Source organism: Papio anubis, chromosome 5, assembly GCF_008728515.1.
Source record: "Papio anubis isolate 15944 chromosome 5, Panubis1.0, whole genome shotgun sequence".
Lineage (NCBI taxonomy): Eukaryota > Metazoa > Chordata > Mammalia > Primates > Cercopithecidae > Papio > Papio anubis.
In genome coordinates this window covers 119,852,335-119,870,746 of record NC_044980.1, presented here as the reverse complement: position 1 = coordinate 119,870,746, position 18,412 = coordinate 119,852,335, and the positions used below count along the sequence as shown (strand labels likewise).

Here is an 18,412-nt window from a genome sequence, read left to right as displayed (position 1 = left end):
ACTTTCTCTTCATTTCGCAGCATCAGATGTGGTAGTCATCAGGTGCCCTGACCTTGAGGCACAACAGAGATATTTCTGATTCTTTAGGAGTGCTTTACCAGCACCTGTGCATACATAACAAAGACAAGGAGAGAACGTTCTAGCACTTCATTGTCTCTTGGAATTACTGGACCTGGCTACTGTAGAGCTCTGGCCCTGCCATCTGTAGCTGAGAGAGCTCTGTCAGCAATCACTGTGGGCTCAGACAACTTTGCTGTCACTTTCCCAACTGAGTGCAAAAAAACATAGAAAAGAAAAATCCTCCATCTTCACAAAAGCAACAATGGGCATAGTAAGGCTTGAGGTGCAGCGTTTTGACTCCATTTTAAAATGACATGTGTGGGAATCTCCATCTTCCTTAGAAGCAGCGGCGGCACCAGCAGCTATGCTGATAGGAGCAGCGTGGCAGGCTGCATGCAAAAGGATGTAAAGCTACACATCTGGGCTCAGCAAACTGATGAGGAATAATTGTGGACCTAAGTGAGCACCCGTCGGAGGGGGCTCTATAAAAGATTAGGCTTCCTTGAATCAACAAGAAGCCAGTCAAAAGGGGGTTTGCTCGCTGCTATTGACTTTCGGGGTTTCATATCTGACTGCATTTGCAATCAGCAGCTGCTAAATCCGGAGACACTTGGATTACATGAGTATAAACAGCTTTTGTCTCTAAGTCTATGAAATTCACAGAAATACAAGGCTGCACTGCTGTAGAATTATTCTGTGACTTTAACCCATTCTATTGGCAATGTTTCCAGAATGCTACTAGATAAATTTCCACACAAACTATTGGAAGAAGAACAGGCAATAATGTCTGAACACCACCTATAAGTAATATGTTAAGTGCTTTACCTGTCTTATCTCATTAAACCCCTATCATTGGCCTAAGAGGCAAATGTTATTTATCCCCATCTTAGGGATATGAAAAGAGGCTCAGAGACTTAAATAATTTAAGGTCAGGCAACTAATTAACATTATAACTACTTAATTGAAGATATGAAAATAAATACAAAACTAGGACAACCCAAAGACTCTGGGACACACCTCTGATGCCCTTTATCTTAAGGTGAGCTCCTCACCACTGGCTCCCGTTCCCTACTACTCACCCTGGCAAGGGAGCATGGGTCACAGTGCTTTGCTTCAGAGTTCTCATGCACCCACTCCTGTGGGCAAATTCCCTAGAAGCAGAATTTGAGATGAGGATTCATGAACAAGTGATTTAGTGAGAAAGTCCTCCCAGACATCACTGATGAGGGAGTGAGGGAAGCAGAACTGGGGAGGGCAGGGAATCAAGCGAAGTTGTGACCTCAGGTAAAGACCCACTCAGTGACTTCACCTGATCCCACAGGGGAGCTCCGGGATAGGGCATAAGTGACACCTCAGAGTTGCCCAACCAGAGGCTCTCTAGGAAACAAAGCCATAGGCACTGGCCACTGAAAGCAAATTTCAGCAAACCCACTGACACACACAGTCCAAAGGGATCTGAGGAGCCTGGCCAGAACAACGACATTATCCACTGCACCCATTCAACAGCAGAGCTGGCTTACAACCAGCTGCAATCCTTGAAAGCCATCCCATGAGAGCAGAATTAGAGGGAGTGTTTCCATAATTTGGGTTTCAGACTGACTGGGTATACCCAGGAAGAACAGAAAGACTCAGGTCCACCTTTTTGTTTATTGAAGCGAGTCTGTGATTGGGGAGCCCAGCATTTTCAGGTTTCTAGAAGGTGAATGAGTATGTAGTCAAAGAAGCAGCTTGATGCCGCCAAAGGAGCTCTGGTTTTTTAACCCAAACATGAGGTGTGCTTCCCCACACATCCCCCACTGCCTTGCTCTGTGATCCTGAGCAAATCCTTTAATTCATGTGAGCCTCAAGTCCCTTAGCAGGAAAAGGAAGAAAATTGTCTTCCTTAAAGTTTACTGTAATAACCAAATGAGGTGATGTCTACAAAAGTTCTTTGTAAATGGTCAGCATTATATAAATATAAGTTAGTAGTAGGATTAGGTTGTAGTTGGATTAAACAGAAAGAACTGTATTTCCATTCAAATGGGTTGCATGTGGTTAGATATGAATGAACATGGTTTAGATATCAATTTGAGGGAAATGCAGTGTTTTATCATTCACACGCCCTTTCCTTAACATCTCTATCCAAGCCATCGTCCAGCTGAGGATTAGATGGATTTGAAAAGACAGCAGCCTTGAGCTTCAGGAAATCCAGCTCCCAATGACACAATCCTGCTACTCCCTCTGAAGGCTTGGGCCTCACTGTCTGCTCCACCCTGGAGGGGTCCACACCTCACACCTCTCACACATTCTATAGCCCTCACTCTCCGGCTTTCCCTACACAATCTGCACTGAACTCTGCAGCACCCCAAGAGAATATAACATGATAAGCACATTCTCATGAAGGCCAAATGACATAATGGAATAAATGTTCCCTGCTACAGGGCACAGCTTTAACCCAAAGGAATAGCTCTCAAATATCAGTGGAAAGGTGGCTGCTGAGTGTGGTGGGCAGATTAGAGCAGCCGGGGCAATACTCTAGAAATCACAGCAGAGACATCTTTTGGGTGAAATAAAGCTAGCATTGTTTGTGAGAAGAATGTTCCTCTTCAGAGCAATTTCCAAGTGTAGAACACAAAAGGCCTCAATTAACACAGAATATTTCTTTCTCAACTATCTCTTGGGCAAGTGAATAAAGAAAGAATAGACTTTGGGATCAAAACAACCTGAGTTTTACTCATGGCTTCAGCATTTACTAGTTTTGTGACCTTGAGCTATCTGAACCTCAGTGTTCTCATCTGTGAAATGGAGGTACCTCCTCATGAGGTTACTATAAAAATAAAGTGCATGTAAACTGCTTAACAGACATAAAACTGCATAGCAGATATTTGAGAAATGCTATCAATAAAGTCAGTAATAATATGTAAAGGAATTAATCCAGTGCCTATGACATCATCAGACATTTTTATCATTATTATGCTCCTCATGGAGGATTTCAGTGGTTTGTACTTGGTGGGCGTGCAGTAAATACTTGTTAAATTAATGAACACACTAATGGTTGCAGCCAGCAAGCTTGCTAACCCATAAAGGAAAGAGAACACCTCTGAACTTTCTTTCTGAAGAATCTCTTTCATCCTAAACATCTTGAAAACAGCCCCTGTGCCTCTGCTCTGGTTCTATGTGCCACACCATCATCATGGCAGGTCCTCTCTCCTCAGCCAGAGATGAGCAGGGCCCCTGAACAATTGCCAGTACACACAGCCCTCACAGGCAGGGGCTGGACTTGAGGCCATCAGCATCAGCAGGGCTGCACATCACCAACCGCTTCATTTGGGATCAGGACAGAAAGTGTTCTGATGTGGGTTTGTGCTGATTTACCTAGCTCCACAGTTAAACATCAGAAGTAGGAAGCTGGGCACAGTGGCTCACGCCTGTAATCTCAGCACTTTGGGAGGCTGAGACAGGCAGACCACCTGAGGTCAGGAGTTCGAGACCAACCTGGCCAACATGGTGAAAACCCATCTCTACTAAAAATATAAAAATTAGGCAGGTATGGTGGTGCACACCTGTCTTCCAACTGCTTGGGAGGATGAGGCAGGAGAATCGCTTGAACCCGGGAGACTGAGGTTGCAGTGAGCCAAGATTGTGCCACTGCACTCCTGCCTGGGTGACACAGCAAGACTTCATTTCAAAGAAAGAAAGAAAGAAGTGGGCATATCACAGGTATTGGTGTTTATGTCTGGGACGACACCTACATTGACTTTATGCAAAACATGGAGCCATTAGATATCCAGACACCTCTCCATGTCAATGGAAAAAGCACAGAAATACAGGACATCAGCAGTAGAACAGTGAGATATTCTCACTCTTTTTACAGCCACCTCCACAGCTGGTGGACATTCCTTTCTTTGTAGATTTTGAAGGGAAAGAAGAAGGTGGGGCAGCCAATCTCAGAGAAACCACTGTCTCCTTAAGTCAGTCCTGAAAATAATCAGAGAGAATAATCCAGACAGGAATAAGGGGTGTTAAGGCAGGGCTGGCTGGCTGCTCATAAGGAGACTGGGTTGGCAGCATCCTATAGGACACAGAGTCATACTGCCTGGAGTCAGTTTTCAAATAGATATCATGGAATAGGGCTAAGAAGTCCTGGAAATGACAGCCTCTTCAGGGAGAAAGGGAAGAGATCATATTTACTGATTACCTACATGACAATAACAACTGTTATTAATTGAGGACATATGCCAGGCTCTATGCAAAAATCATCCCCTTTATCTGCATAATAAGCATGTAAAAGGTACTACTTAAGTTTGCAAAGGCTGCCATAACAAAACACCACAGACCGGGTGTCGTAAACAACAGATGTGTGCTTTCTCACAGTTCTGGAGACAGGAAGTCCACGACCAGGGTGCCGGCAGGATTGGTTTTTTCTCTCCTCTCTCCTTGGCCTCTCTCCTTGGCTTGTAGATGTCTGCCCTTTTTCTGCCTCTTCACTTGGTGATCCCACTGTGAACATGCATCCCTGATGTCGCTTGTGTGTCCAAATTTCCTCTTCTTATAAGGACAGCAGTCAGATTGGATTAGGGCCCAACTTAAAGGCCTCACTGCAACTTAATACACTTCTGTAAAAGGCCCTATCTCCAACTGCAGTCATTCTGAGGTACAGGGATTAAGGCTTCAATATATGAATTTTAGAGGGACGCAATTCACCCCTAGCAGGTACTATGATTCTCTTTTTGCTGATAAGGGTTTTAAGGTCTGTGGTGTGTAAATGCGAGTAAATGGTGAAGGCAGGATTTGAATTCAGGACTCCTGTCTCCACCAAGTGACACTGCCTCTAAAAGCTGATGAGCAGTACAAAGAAATGAAGCTAAGAGTGACATACATATCAGTATTTATAAGCTACTGACATGTCTAGGTTTTGGTATGCGGTTTACTTGGAAGCCAGCTTTGAAATGCATACTAAGTGTGAGTCCTGCAGTTGTGAATTAATTTATGTTTTATTCCTTTGTTACTATAGAAAATTTCTCTAAGCAACAGAAAAATCTGTAAGCCACCCCTGCACGGGCACATATCCGCCCTGGCTAATTATTTTAGACATTGTTCAAATCTATGATCCTAATTAACAGTGTGCACGGCCTATCCAAAACATGAGCCCAGCATCTCTCACAGTTTGTAATCCATCTGGTTCTCCAGGTCCACGTGCCAGATTTGGGTATGGCTGCCATCCATACCATCACCTCTCCTTCTGCATGGGGTAGGAGGAGGGGTCGTAGTGGGTAATGAATCAATAACGCTCAGCCAATTCCCTGGACTCAGTTGACATGCATGGCCAGTTTTCTCTCGTGATTAATTACACTTGCTTTTGCAAGAGGATTAATTCACTTTTCTAGAGAGCTTTTCTGATTTTCTGCTATTAAAAAGCCAATCTCAACAATCCCTCTAGCTCAGATGGAATGGTGTCCGGTTCAGTGTGGGTGATCAAAATTGTCGAAATTCATGGCTTAAAAGAGAGTGTGGTTACAAATAGAAGGAAGAATGTATGTGGTGGTGGGGAGGGTTGCGTGTGCATGTGTATGTAGATTCATGTAATACGCATATACATGAGCATAAGTAAAATCTCACACAATTATGATTTTTCTCATTAAGGTGACTATATGTCCCTTTTTTTCATGGTTGCCACCTATTTCAAAAGCCTACCAAATTGAATGTACAAGCAAATCAGATACTGCACATTTTAGATAATAATACAGTCAAAAAGAGGAACAGATAATTGGAGACATATTCACAATTAGATATAACTCTCTTCAAACAAAGAACGACCCCCAGTTAATTAATGTTTGTCAAGCACTTTAAAATCATATAATTCAACATTCTAGACATTCCCACCTAAAGATAGGAAGACAAAGGGGGTGGGGAAGCAGCTTAGGCTGGTTCTGGGTCTTGTCTTGCTCAGTTATTCATCAGATTTACCAAAGAGGGAGGGGAAAAACCACGCACACAAAGTAGCTGGAACTAAATTTCCTTAAAAGCTATTGCTCCGTCTCTTCCTCTCATTTTTCTTTATGAGTGAATGGGGAATAATTCTTCTGAGAAGCATTTCACAGGAGCACAGACATCAATTCTTAATTATTAATAACACGATTTGTTATTTATCGAACATCAACAGTGCATTAGATGTTGTACAAAACACAAATAGCTTCAAATCTTAAATCAAGTTGGTTCACTTGGAAATGCGGGTCTTCAGCTGTTTTTCTCTTTCTGTTTTTGCTTTCTTGGATAGGTTCTTGGGCAGTGAGCTGGATAATGAGGTGGTGCCTGCCTTGGAGGGAAGCATCTTCCTGGTACTTAGGCTTTATCACCCACCGCTCAGGTAAGAGCAGATCACTTACCAGAGACTCAAAGACTCCAAGCTAAGGAGTGGACACTGAAGGATGTGACATCTAGTAGTCTCCAGACTCAGCTGACCATGTTCCATCTTAGTAAAATATTTGAGTAGGCACCCTGTTATTTTTATATACCCACTTATAAGTTATGTACACACACTATGGTACTGACACATTACGAGCATTATAACACATGCACAATAATTTAAAAGATCACGTGAAGATAAAATGTTTTAAAACAATTTTTGTTTTATTGTATATTATACAAAGAATTTTTGCTCTCACTAAAAAGCTGCCACCACTGATAACATTTCTTTACTGAGAATAATCCACTTGAATATGCTTCATTACAAAAAAATAAAATCTTGGTTTAGTTCCTTGTGATAGAGGAATCTGAAAGTTTGGTGCAGCCTTAATGGCTGTCATTGCTGAGAAAGATGCTTCTCGAAAATATGTTGATCCAAATGTAGGAAAGATGCATTGTTGGCTGGGATTACTAAATCATGAAACTTATTTTTACTTGCATCCACCAATTATAAGAAAGTTCTTTTTTTAAGTTTGCTAGTGAATTTCATTTTTTCCTGCTCTATCATTTGTTCTTGCCAGCAAATTAAAACTTAATGTATTTTTATATGTTTAATAAATGGATCCTTCAAAATATCCTGAAACTCTTCATTTTAAAATTGACTTTAAAATTTTATTACTAGGTTTTCTAAGTTTACAATGTTCTGATTGTTAAAGGTTACACTTACACAGCTTTGGCAACAAAAATAACATTAACGATGGAAACATTTTCAGCCATTATTTTCAAAATGCTTTTATCATAGCACAGGTTTTTGGTTTTCTTTTTTCAAAAAGCAACTGATTTCTCACCTTAGAGATGTAAATTAGTTTGTTTGACTGAGAAAGACTCTTCCTTTAAACCCCACTCTCACTGACTGACTAAGTGATCTTGGGGAAGTCACTTTTTGCCTTTCTGAGCCTTGGTTTCCTCATCTGTAAAATGGAGTTAATGGTCCCTACTTTTCAAGGGTGTGTCATGAGTCAATGACTTAACCCACTTAAAGCAGAACATGCCTGGTTCATGTATTTAAATGGGACCAGTAACTGTGTTTATTTGTTCACAACTGTCTAAGAAGTCTACTACCATCTGCCACTTGTCACAGGAGGACAACGTACTTGCATGGATTGCACACGTCTTTTTGTAAAAAAAAAAAATGCACAACCTTAAGTTAGACTATGCTTGATTTCACCCCTAGATAAGCCACAAACCTCTTTGTGACACAACAATGGTCATGTTTATTTCCCATTTCATTTAAGCTAGTGTAAAGATAATACTAGTAGCAATTCTGCAATTTAAGATACATTTCTTTAACAGGGCACAGTTAAACTACAGGTGTTTGGAAACATGTGAATGTAAACGAACAAAGGAAGGTCCTGCTGCAGCCTTCCTTGTTGGAGGACTTCTACTCTTGCTTCAGTGTCCTGTGTGACCTCTCAGATGTGGCATGAGACTGCCTGATTCACCAGACATCAAATGTTAGTAGGCCTACTTTCTTTTTTTTTTTTTTTTTTACTCTTATATAGAATGTAAATATTAAGGGGATTTCATGTACCTTGTGCCCTCCACTGTGGAGTCCACTGCTCTGGTCTAGTGGTTTCCTAACAAAGATTCTCTAGATAGTACCACAGCTACTAAATCAGACTCCTTGGGTGAGGTCTGCTTCTCCACTAGCTCCCAGCCTGCTGGCGTCTGACAACTTGATGACACTAACCTCCCCACGTGGGCGGCTCCTTTACAGCAGCCTTGACGGTGTTCATCTTCTTGAACATTTCTGATGATGAAGAGCTTATTACCCTTCAGTGTGGTCCAGCTCATTTTTGGACTCCTGTAATTGTCAGAAAACACGTTCTTCTGCCTCCCTGTAGCTCTACACATTGGTATAAGTATATTGCTCTCTGGTGTCACACAGAAAATGATTCACCATTTCCTCCCCTGTTCTCCCTCTCTCCTCCCTAGACCCTTAAATCAATTCCCAATTGACTTGGTTTTTAGAATATTTCTCCCATCCCGATTCCCCTCCCCTGCCTGGTCTCCTACTTGGAAATATTGCCCAATATCCTGTGTGTCATCAGGCCAGGGCAGAGCACTGTGGGTGTGTGGCCTCCTCTGATTGCTGCTGCAATAGGACTGTTAATGCCAAAGAGATTCATCATCACCAGCTGAGATTTGCCTGCTCTCTCCAATTGGGTGCTACATATAGATGCAGCACATACATTCATGAATGGTAGAAATATTTTGCATAATTGAGTTGAAGGATTTTCAAACTCTCTTCAAGATATTCCCTCTGTGGCTACATGTGCATAATATACTGGTTCATGGTGCAAAGTCCTAAAGATATGATACTCTAAATTTTGTGTTTCTATCTTCATCTTGTTTCTTACCATTAAAAATATGGCATCAGGCTGGGTGCGGTAGCTCACACCTGTAATCCCAGCACTTTGGAAGGCCGAGCCAGGGAGATCACTTGAGATCAGGAGCTCAAGACCAGCCTGGCCAACATGGTGAAATCCCATCTCTACTAAAAATACAAAAATTAGGCACATGCGGTGGCTGGCATCTGTAATCCCAGCTACTCAGGAGGCTAAGGCAGGAAAATCGCTTAAACTCGGGAGGTGGAGGTTGCAGTGAGCCAAGACTGCGCCACTGCACTCCAGCCTGGGCAACAGAGCGAGACTCCATCTCAAAAGAAAAAATGGCATCAGGACAAACACTGAACCTAGGATCACGTCAGTTGGTACCATGTAGGCCCACCTCTACTGTGTGACTTTCAGCAGGACACTTATTCTTTTTGTACCTCTCAACCCTCAATAAATAAAATGAGAATATCAGTGCCTACCCTCCTGACCTCAGAAAGTTTTAGCAAGAATTAAATGAGTTACAGATTGTGAAAATTTTTTACAATGGCTTTTAAAAATGGAATGTAGATATTACTACCATTATTATTACTATGTAAGCTGTAGGCATTTAATAAATATTAATGGAGAAATGAAACAGATAAATGATAGAGAAAGGACTGAATAATGACAAGAAGGAAGATCAGAATAAGATAAGACATAACATCAATTTAAGCTCTTGGCACCTTAAGCCATTGTCTGTTGCTGATGGCAACACAGAAAGAATCACAGTACTTTAAGTCCAAGACAGTGTTTAAAGAATTCAGGGCTTACTTTCTGGCAAGGGATCATCTCACCCACGATTTCTGAAGTTCCATGCAGTTAATGAGGCATCTAGTAGCACCTGTTCAGAATCTACCCAGGAAGAAATGTAATGGGGAAGAGGCAGAAGCTAAGAGGCAAGGCTCACATTCATCAATGCACATTGCTAGTCTTCAGAGGATAGCAAAATATTTAACTGCCAGGCAGCAAATCCCATTTGACTGTTTAAGTAAGAGGTAATGATTAATATCAAGCTAAAAGTATGTGCCTTTCTACATTTTATTATATAAAATACACTAATGGCATATATATGAAATAAAATTGCATTTTCAACAAGTTTTTCATTCTCCCGTGAACTAAGCATCACAGGATATTTGTTCCTATGCATTTAGTCATCCATCCATTTATTCAAACAAACATCTCTTAAGTGAATATTATGTGCTCGGCTTTGTCCCAGGTATAGCAGGACTAAAAGATGAATAACCTTGCAGTCGGGCATAGGAGACACACACATACAGAGAGAGAGAGATTTAAATGCACTATGATGTGATTGAACACGGACAGATGACTCAGGCTGCAGAGGGCCTTACAGGTGATCTTTGAGCAATAGATCAGTCAGGACTCAGCTGTAGATCAGAGAAACCATTCTAGCAAGTTTAAGTAGAACAGGATTTAATGCAGGAAATCAGGTGCTAACAGAATCTTTGAAAGGTCAGGAAAAGAGGTCTCTGCAAAACCTGGAGAAATATATCCTAGAACAGTACTGCAGAAGCGGACTCCCAAGTGGAGCTGCCTTCTCTGCCATATCCAGGAAGCTTGGAAATCAAAAGGCTGACACTGCAACCATTGGCTCCAGGAATATACGTCTTTTGCAATCTTCATGGATACAATTGTTGGCTCCTGTTAGACCCTTGCTGGGGGAAAAAATAAAGGCTAACAGACCACACAGCTCTTGCCATTTAACTCAATTCTGATTTTAAGTCTTGTGCAAATGCATCTGTCTAAAAGAGCCCTAAATCATATTTGGAACCTCTGCAGTACAGAAACCCCAAGAAGAGGGTTTGAATAGCTACCAGTGAGCCTGTTTAGCTCACCCAGCTCAGCAAAAAATGTAAAGATGAAACATTAGGGTGGAGAAGGGGAAAGGACTGAAGCTAAGAGGAACAGCATGTGCATGATACTAACCAGTATTGGACCACTGCCCTTGATGAGCCACAAACACAACCACGTAGAGCACTTGAAATGTCAAAATCTTTTTGGTCATCCTTGTTACTGACATTGTAATACTAACATCAAATCCATATGAGCACTCTGGTACAGTAAATATGAACTCAGAGTCAAGAGACAGCAATGCAATGCTCTTCCCAGCTCTGACAGTGACAATGTCCCTTGGGAGGTCACTTAACATGTCTGGCTTCATTTTTCCTATCTGTAAGGTAGAAAGAATTTCCATGATTCTCTTCTAACAGGAAGTAATAAGAAACAGAAACATCAAAACTCTTATCTTGGTGTGAGTGGTTATACACATACTAGACATCCTCTTTAATGGAGGAAAGGGGGACAGTTACAGTGTGTGCAGACTCGCTTTTGACTAGTAAATTCCTTTCCTAATAGTACAGTATTGCAGTTTTGTTAGGATAATGTTAGAACAGTGGCCACTCAATAAATGCTCATTAGCATGAGATTAAAATGTAATAATTCTGGAATTCAGTTTTCTTTGGAAATGCAGAACTCTTCCCAGCTTTCCTCTCACGACTTGAAGAAACCTGTTATAGAACAGCACATGTTGACTGGCAAGGTAAATAAGTGAGAGAGCCAGAGCTTTGCATTGTTTGCTGGGCCTTGTGCTCAGCCAACGTGAGGGCTTGGCAAGCAGAGTTGTCTTCCATTTCACAGTTTTCATGAATATGTAATTCATCTATTCACAATAGATGTATTTCATGCAGTTTGGAAAGCCACATGTTATTTCCTTGCTCTAATGGCCTCTTCTGCCCCTTTTCAGAAACAGAGAGGCTCAGCAGCTGTTGAAGGTCAAGCTACCACTGGGTTACTGAGTTACAGCACACAGCAATAGTGGAGACCACGCGGCGTGTAAACTACCTGCAGGAGTACAGGCGGTATGCCATGGCGAACTACCTTTAAACACCTCTCCCTCTCTCTTTTTTCCCAAGACCAAGAGGAAAGAGGAGTCCAAGCAAGCTATGAGAGATAATATACAATCGGATAAGCTTTTAAGACAGGCACTGGGCAGAGAAAATATGACACATGTAGTAAGGATTCCATTTAGTTAGATTTTTTCCCTCATCATCTGCACTTATGTGAGAATCAGTGGTGACCAGAAAAGAATAGCGCAAAACTGAAAAGCCACAAATAACCCTAGAATAAGACGTGGTGGCAAAGAAACTGTGTCTTCAAAGCGACCATCTACCTCACGATAGCAGAAGGGAACAAACAGTAAGTCTGAGGTTTGGGCCTTCCCCAGATCCAGATGGAGGCAGCTAGTAACACATGTCTCTGCTGTTTCTCCATTTCCTCATTTTTATATACATACACACACACACACACACACATGCTTGGGAAGAGAGAGAGAAGAATTTCACAGAAATGCTCTATGCCTTAACCAATTAACAATTACAAAATAAGAAATATGACTATATGATAATTGAATTGCCACCAGCAGTACAAGAGGACAAAGCCAGTTTCACTGCACTTACATGTTTCTTAGATTAACTTTCTTTTATTCTACCAAACTTATGCCTTACTCCTGTCTTGTCTCTTTGACAAATGAGAATAACTGATCCCCACTTGCTAACATTCAGACCTGTCAAAGTATTGGTATCCTTCAGTCTTCCTGCTTTTTCCACTCTTGGAAGCTACTAAGAAAGTAACTACCACTCCTGATTTTATAAAGAACCTTCTTAAATGTATTACCATTTCAAGAGATTTCTTCTGAATCCTGGCCAACTTTGACTTGCTCTTATTAAAATATGGAAATGTTTAAAATGTAAGAATGCTTTATATCTGCAAGGTAATGAGCAACAATGTGGCTAGTTCAAGCTGAGATTTTTTTCCCCCTCTGTTTTAATCTTTCTTATGTGTGGTAACCATTTAGAGTTTACACAGAGCTTTGAAAAGACGGTCTTGGGCTTGGGGTATGGTAAAAGCCAGGGTGCCATAGAAGACTGGCACCTTTTATACTGGCAGAATAACTGTCTTTAAAGGGTTATTGTGAGGAGTAATAGGGGCAGAGCAGGAATTATGGAAAAGAACCAACCATATACAGAACTAGAGAGCCTGGCACATGGCATAGGCCTTGGGTCAGAGGGAACTTTAGAGTCCATTCCTCTAGCATTCTCTGGGTCATCTCAGGACTGTTGAGACATGAGGGCCTCTATTGAGGATACCTTCCCTAAGCATGCAGGATTCAGGCAGACATGACTTGGTTTAAACAGGAAACCAGCTGGTTCTCAGAGGCTTAAGAGGATGACTGTGAAGGTCACCAAGACGATCCATCTTTTCTCAGCAGCCAGAGGACACAAATTTCCCGACATAATTCAGGAGAATGGATGGGTTAGCCAATTCCTTCAGGGTAAAGTAGAGCACCCTCCAGCCATTCTCACCAACAATCCATGCAGGACTCACAAAGTGGGAGAAGACCCTAAAGGTTTCTTGCCTAAATATCCAAGTTAGCCTCGTATTGTATTCACAGTCTCTGGGTAATTGCTTGCTTTTCACTTTATTGTGCCTGGGCAGCTTCAGTGCTCATGACACAACCCAGATGTGAAAGTTTCTACAGAGTAGTTTTTTCCAATTCTGTGAAGAAAGTCACTGGTAGCTTAATGGGGATGGCATTGAATCTATAAATTACCTTGGGCAGTATGGCCATTTTCACGATATTGATTCCTCGTATCCATGAGCATGGAATGTTCTTCCATTTGTTTATGTCCTCCTTTATTTCACTGAGCAGTGGTTTGTAGTTCTCCTTGAAGAGGTCCTTCACATCCCTTGTAAATTGGATTCCTAGGTATTTTATTCTCTTTGAAGCAATTGTGAATGGGAGTTCATTCATGGTTTGGCTCTCTGTTTGTCTGTTATTGGTGTATAAGAATGCTTGTGATTTTTGCACATCGATTTTGTATCCTGAGACTTTGCTGAGGTTGCTTATCAGCTTGAGGAGATTTTGGGCTGAGACGATGGGATTTTCTAAATATACAATCATGTCATCTGCAAACAGGGACAATTTGACTTCTTCTTTTCCTAAGTGAATACCCTTTATTTCTTTCTCTTGCCTGACTGCCCTGGCCAGAACTTCCAACACTATGTTGAATAGGAGTGGTGAGAGAGGGCATCCCTGTCTTGTGCCAAAGAGCCTGCATTGCCAAGACAATCCTAAGTCCAAAGAACAAAGCTGGAGGCATCACGCTACCTGACTTCAAACAATACTACAAGGCTACAGTAACCAAAACAGCATGGTACTGGTACCAAAACAGACATATAGACCAATGGAACAGAACAGAGCCTTCAGAAATAATACCACACATCTACAACCATCTGATCTTTGACAAACCTGACAAAAACAAGAAATGGTGAAAGGATTCCCTATTTAATAAATGGTGCTGGGAAAATTGGCTAGCCATAAGTAGAAAGCTGACACTGGATCCCTTCCTTACTCCTTATAGAAAAAATAATTCAAGATGGATTAGAGACTTAAGTGTTAGACCTAAAACCATAAAAACCCTAGAAGAAAACCCAGGCAATATTCAGGACATAGGCATGGGCACGGACTTCATGTCTAAAACACCAAAAGCAATGGCAACAAAAGCCAAAATTGACAAATGGGATCTCATTAAACTAAAAAGCTTCTGCACAGCAAAAGAAACTACCATCAGAGTGAACAGACAACCTACAGAATGGGAGAACATTTTTGCAATCTACTCATCTGACAAAGGGCTAATATCCAGAACCTATAAAGAACTCAAACAAATTTACAAGAAAAAAACTAACAACTCCATCAAAAAGTCGGCAAAGGATATGAACAGACTCTTCTCAAAACAAGACATCTATGCAGCCAACAGACACATGAAAAAAATGCTCATCAACACTAGCCATCAGAGAAATACAAATCAAAACCACAATGAGATGCCATCTCACACCAGTTAGAATGGCAATCATTAAAAAGTCAGGAAACAACAGGTGCTGGAGAGGATGTGGAGAAACAGGAACGCTTTTACACTGTTGGTGTGAGTGTAAACTAGGTCAACCATTGTGGAAGAGAGTGTGGCAATTCCTCAAGGATCTAGAACTAGAAATACCATTTGACCCAGCCATCTCATTACTAGGTATATACCCAAAGGATTATAAATCATGCTGCTATAAAGACACATGCACACGTATGTTTATTGCGGCACTATTCACAATAGCAAAGACTTGGAAACAAACCAAATGTTCATCAATGACAGACTGGATTAAGAAAATGTGGCACATATACACCATGGAATACTATGCAGCCATAAAAAAGGATGAGTTCGTTTCCTTTGTAGGGACATGGATGCAGCTGGAAACCATCATTCTGAGCAAACTATCACAAGGACAGAAAACCAAACACCCCATGTTCTCAGTCATAAGTGGGAACTGAACAATGAGATAACTTGGACGCAGGAAGGGGAACATCACACACCAGGGCCTGTTGTGGGGTGGGGGGAGAGGGAGGGATAGCATTAGGAGAAATACCTAATGTAAATGACGAGTTAATGGGTGCAGCACACACACCAACATGGCACATGTATACATACGTAACAAACCTGTACATTGTGTACATGTACCCTAGAACATAAAGTATTTAAAAAAAAAAATGTTTCTACAGAGGTGCAACATATTAGCCACCAATAATACCTTAGCCAACTGCAAATTTTCTCAATTTCTTTGAGCTGCTTACAGAACAAACAAAAACCGGCTTTATTAATTATTCTAACCATTTGCCAGTTACTTAGGTTTTAAGGAGGCTTTGATGTGCTTTAAAACCACATTTGTGTTAAATACCAACGTAAATGAAGCACGGAAATAAAGAAAAAGGCTGCAGTGTAGGACTGCAGTTCATGGAGATGGTAGTTCTTCCCCCACTTCAGGATATTTCACTCTGAGGACATTAAACTACTATTAAGATTGTCTTCCCTTCTAGGCCTCAAGGATGGATTTAATTTTGTACAATTCTCAGACTTGATGGCTAATAGCAGTAATGCCGAACACAAACATCTGGACTCACTGCAGGAAATCATCACCTGAGTGAATGGCATGGAAGAGCTTCAGTGCCTCAGCCAGCGATCCAGAAATAAAACGTTAAGTCTTACCGAAGTAAGAAGGGAAACTGACAAGACCTAAAAACTGAACTTCGGGGAACATTCTCCCACCATCAAAGTGATCGTCTATTCAGAATTTTGATATTTGGAAAAGAGTAGGGCAAGAGATGTAGACTACAGGATTTGGGGTGTGTTTTTCTTAACTAACTCATAAGCACTGTAAATATAGCTAAAACCCTGCACTGTACCCTCAAAGGATTGACAGCACCAAATGAACAGGGGGATTTTTCATAACTATATTTGAAACCCTGGTCCTTGCCCAACAAGAAGGAGATAAGGTTTCCAAATCCGCATGCTGGAGATTGTGGAAATTCAATATTTCTCTGAATATCTGCGAGACCAGGACACAGGAACAGTGGTTTACAATCACAGAATTACTTTTTCCCGCCCCCCTCCCCCAGTAATTAATGGGATTACTGGATCTAATGGTAGTTCTAAGTCCTTTGAGAAACCTCCAACATCTATTGAATTGTTCTCTGGAGGTTTCGTATGATTGCATCCCTTATGTCAGCGACCCTAACAAGGGACCCAAGTCCTTCTTGGTGACCCCGCTTGTCTTTTGCCCCCTGATCTCCTCCACCAAAGCATCAACAAACACATGTGTAATAGAAGTGTCACTGAAAAGGTGGGAGTCATCACCCTGGGCACAGTGAGGAGACATTTTGTAGGCTGTCACGTCTTACCTGGGAAGAGAGATACTTTACTTACTTATTTTTGGATCAGATCTTTATTTATTTTTATAATTTCGACTTTTATTTTAGATTCAGGGGGTACATGTGCAGGTTTTTTTACATGAGTATATTGTGTGACACTAAGGTTTGCAGTACAAATGATCCCATCACACAGGTAGTAAGCATAGTACCCAATAGGTAGTTTCTCAACCCTTATCCATTCCTTCTCTCCCCACTCTAATAGTCCCCAGAGTCTATGATTCCCATCTTTATGTTCATGTGTACCCAGTGTTTAGCTCCCATTTATAAATAAGAACATACAGTATTTGGTTTTCTGTTCCCGCGTTAGTTCACTTGGGATAATGGCCTCTGGCTGCATCCATGTTGCTACAAAGGAAATAATTTCATTCTCCTTTATGGCTGCGTGGTATTCCATGGTATATATGTACCACATTTTCTTTATCCAGTCCACCATTGATGAACACCTAGGTTGATTCCATGTATTTGCTATTGTGAATAGTGCTATGATAAACATATGAGTAGACGTGTCTTTTTGATATACTGATTTATTTTCCTTTGAGTATATACTCATTAATGGGATTACTGGATCTAATGGTAGTTCTAAGTCCTTTGAGAAATCTTCAAACTGCTTTCCACAGTGGCTAAACTAATTTACATTTCCACCAGCAGTGTATATGTATTCCCTGTTCTCCACAGCCTTGCTGCCCTTATTATTATTATTATTATTATTTTGACATTTTAATAGCCATTTTGACTGGTGGTGTGAGGTGATATCTCATTGTGGTTTTGATTTTCACATCTTTGATGATTAGTGACGTTGAGCATTTTTTCACGTTTGTTGGCTACTTCTATATCTTCAAAAAGCACTTTAAAATGCATTATTAGTCCTCTCAGCCATTCCACCATCAGCAATTTCTTAATGGTTGTAGCCACCCTAAGCCCTTAACATCTCATGATTTTTCTGATCCTTCTCACCTCTCCCTGTTTACACCAGTTATGGATTGAATTGTGTCCCCCAAAAAGATACATTCAAGTCCTAACCTCCAGTGCGTGTGAATGGGACCTTATTTAGAAACAGGGTCTTTGCAGATGCAGCAAGTTAAGATGAAGTAATTTAGGTGGACCCTAATCCAATATGACTGGCATCTTTATAAGAAAAGGAGAAGACGCACAGACAGAGACACACAAGGAGGATGCCATGTGACAACAGAGGCAGAGCTGGAGAGATGCAGTCGCAAACCAAGCAACCAGGGATTGCACAGGCACCAGGAGTAACCAAGAAGAGGCAAGGAAAAATTCTGTCCAGAGCTTTATAGAGGGAGCATGGCCCTGCTGACACCTTGATTTCAGACTTCTAACCTCCAAAGTGGAGAGAATAAATGTCTGTTATTTTAAGACACTCAGTTTGTGGTAGTTTGTTAAGGCAGGCCTAGAAAACTAATACAAAACTCCCCTTCCTTCTGTCTCACTCCCTTTTATTTTCTCAGCAGAGATATTTAGTATCTCTTTATTATCTCAACACCTATCCTCAGATCTTCATCTCTGGCCCACAAGCTGCCAATGAATGCATCCTCCTGAATAAGGACAGTTCCCTCCCCAAGAGAAATTCTGATGCCAGAGGTCAAGAAAAGAAAATTTTTTCTCCATTACCTACAGTGTATTTAGATTACGAAAACATATAATCCAAGTACCCAAATTAGATTTGGTGGTCTAAACTCTACAAATT

General features: G+C 41.2%; 2 protein-coding genes across 2 annotated transcripts in view; one reads left to right on the top strand and one right to left on the bottom strand.

Annotated features, from left to right (window-relative positions):
- The window catches only part of MEGF10 (multiple EGF like domains 10), a 375,350-nt gene that overhangs the window by 349,964 nt on the left and 6,974 nt on the right, over positions 1–18,412 (bottom strand). The gene's annotated exons all lie outside the window — the stretch shown is intronic.
- C5H5orf63 (chromosome 5 C5orf63 homolog) overlaps positions 7,864–18,412 on the top strand; it is a 39,386-nt gene continuing 28,837 nt past the window's right edge. Inside the window, exons 1-2 of the mRNA XM_021940190.2 lie at positions 7,864–7,958; positions 11,641–11,755. The gene's annotated coding sequence lies outside the window, so the exon portion shown is untranslated. The remainder of the gene's footprint in view (positions 7,959–11,640; positions 11,756–18,412) is intronic.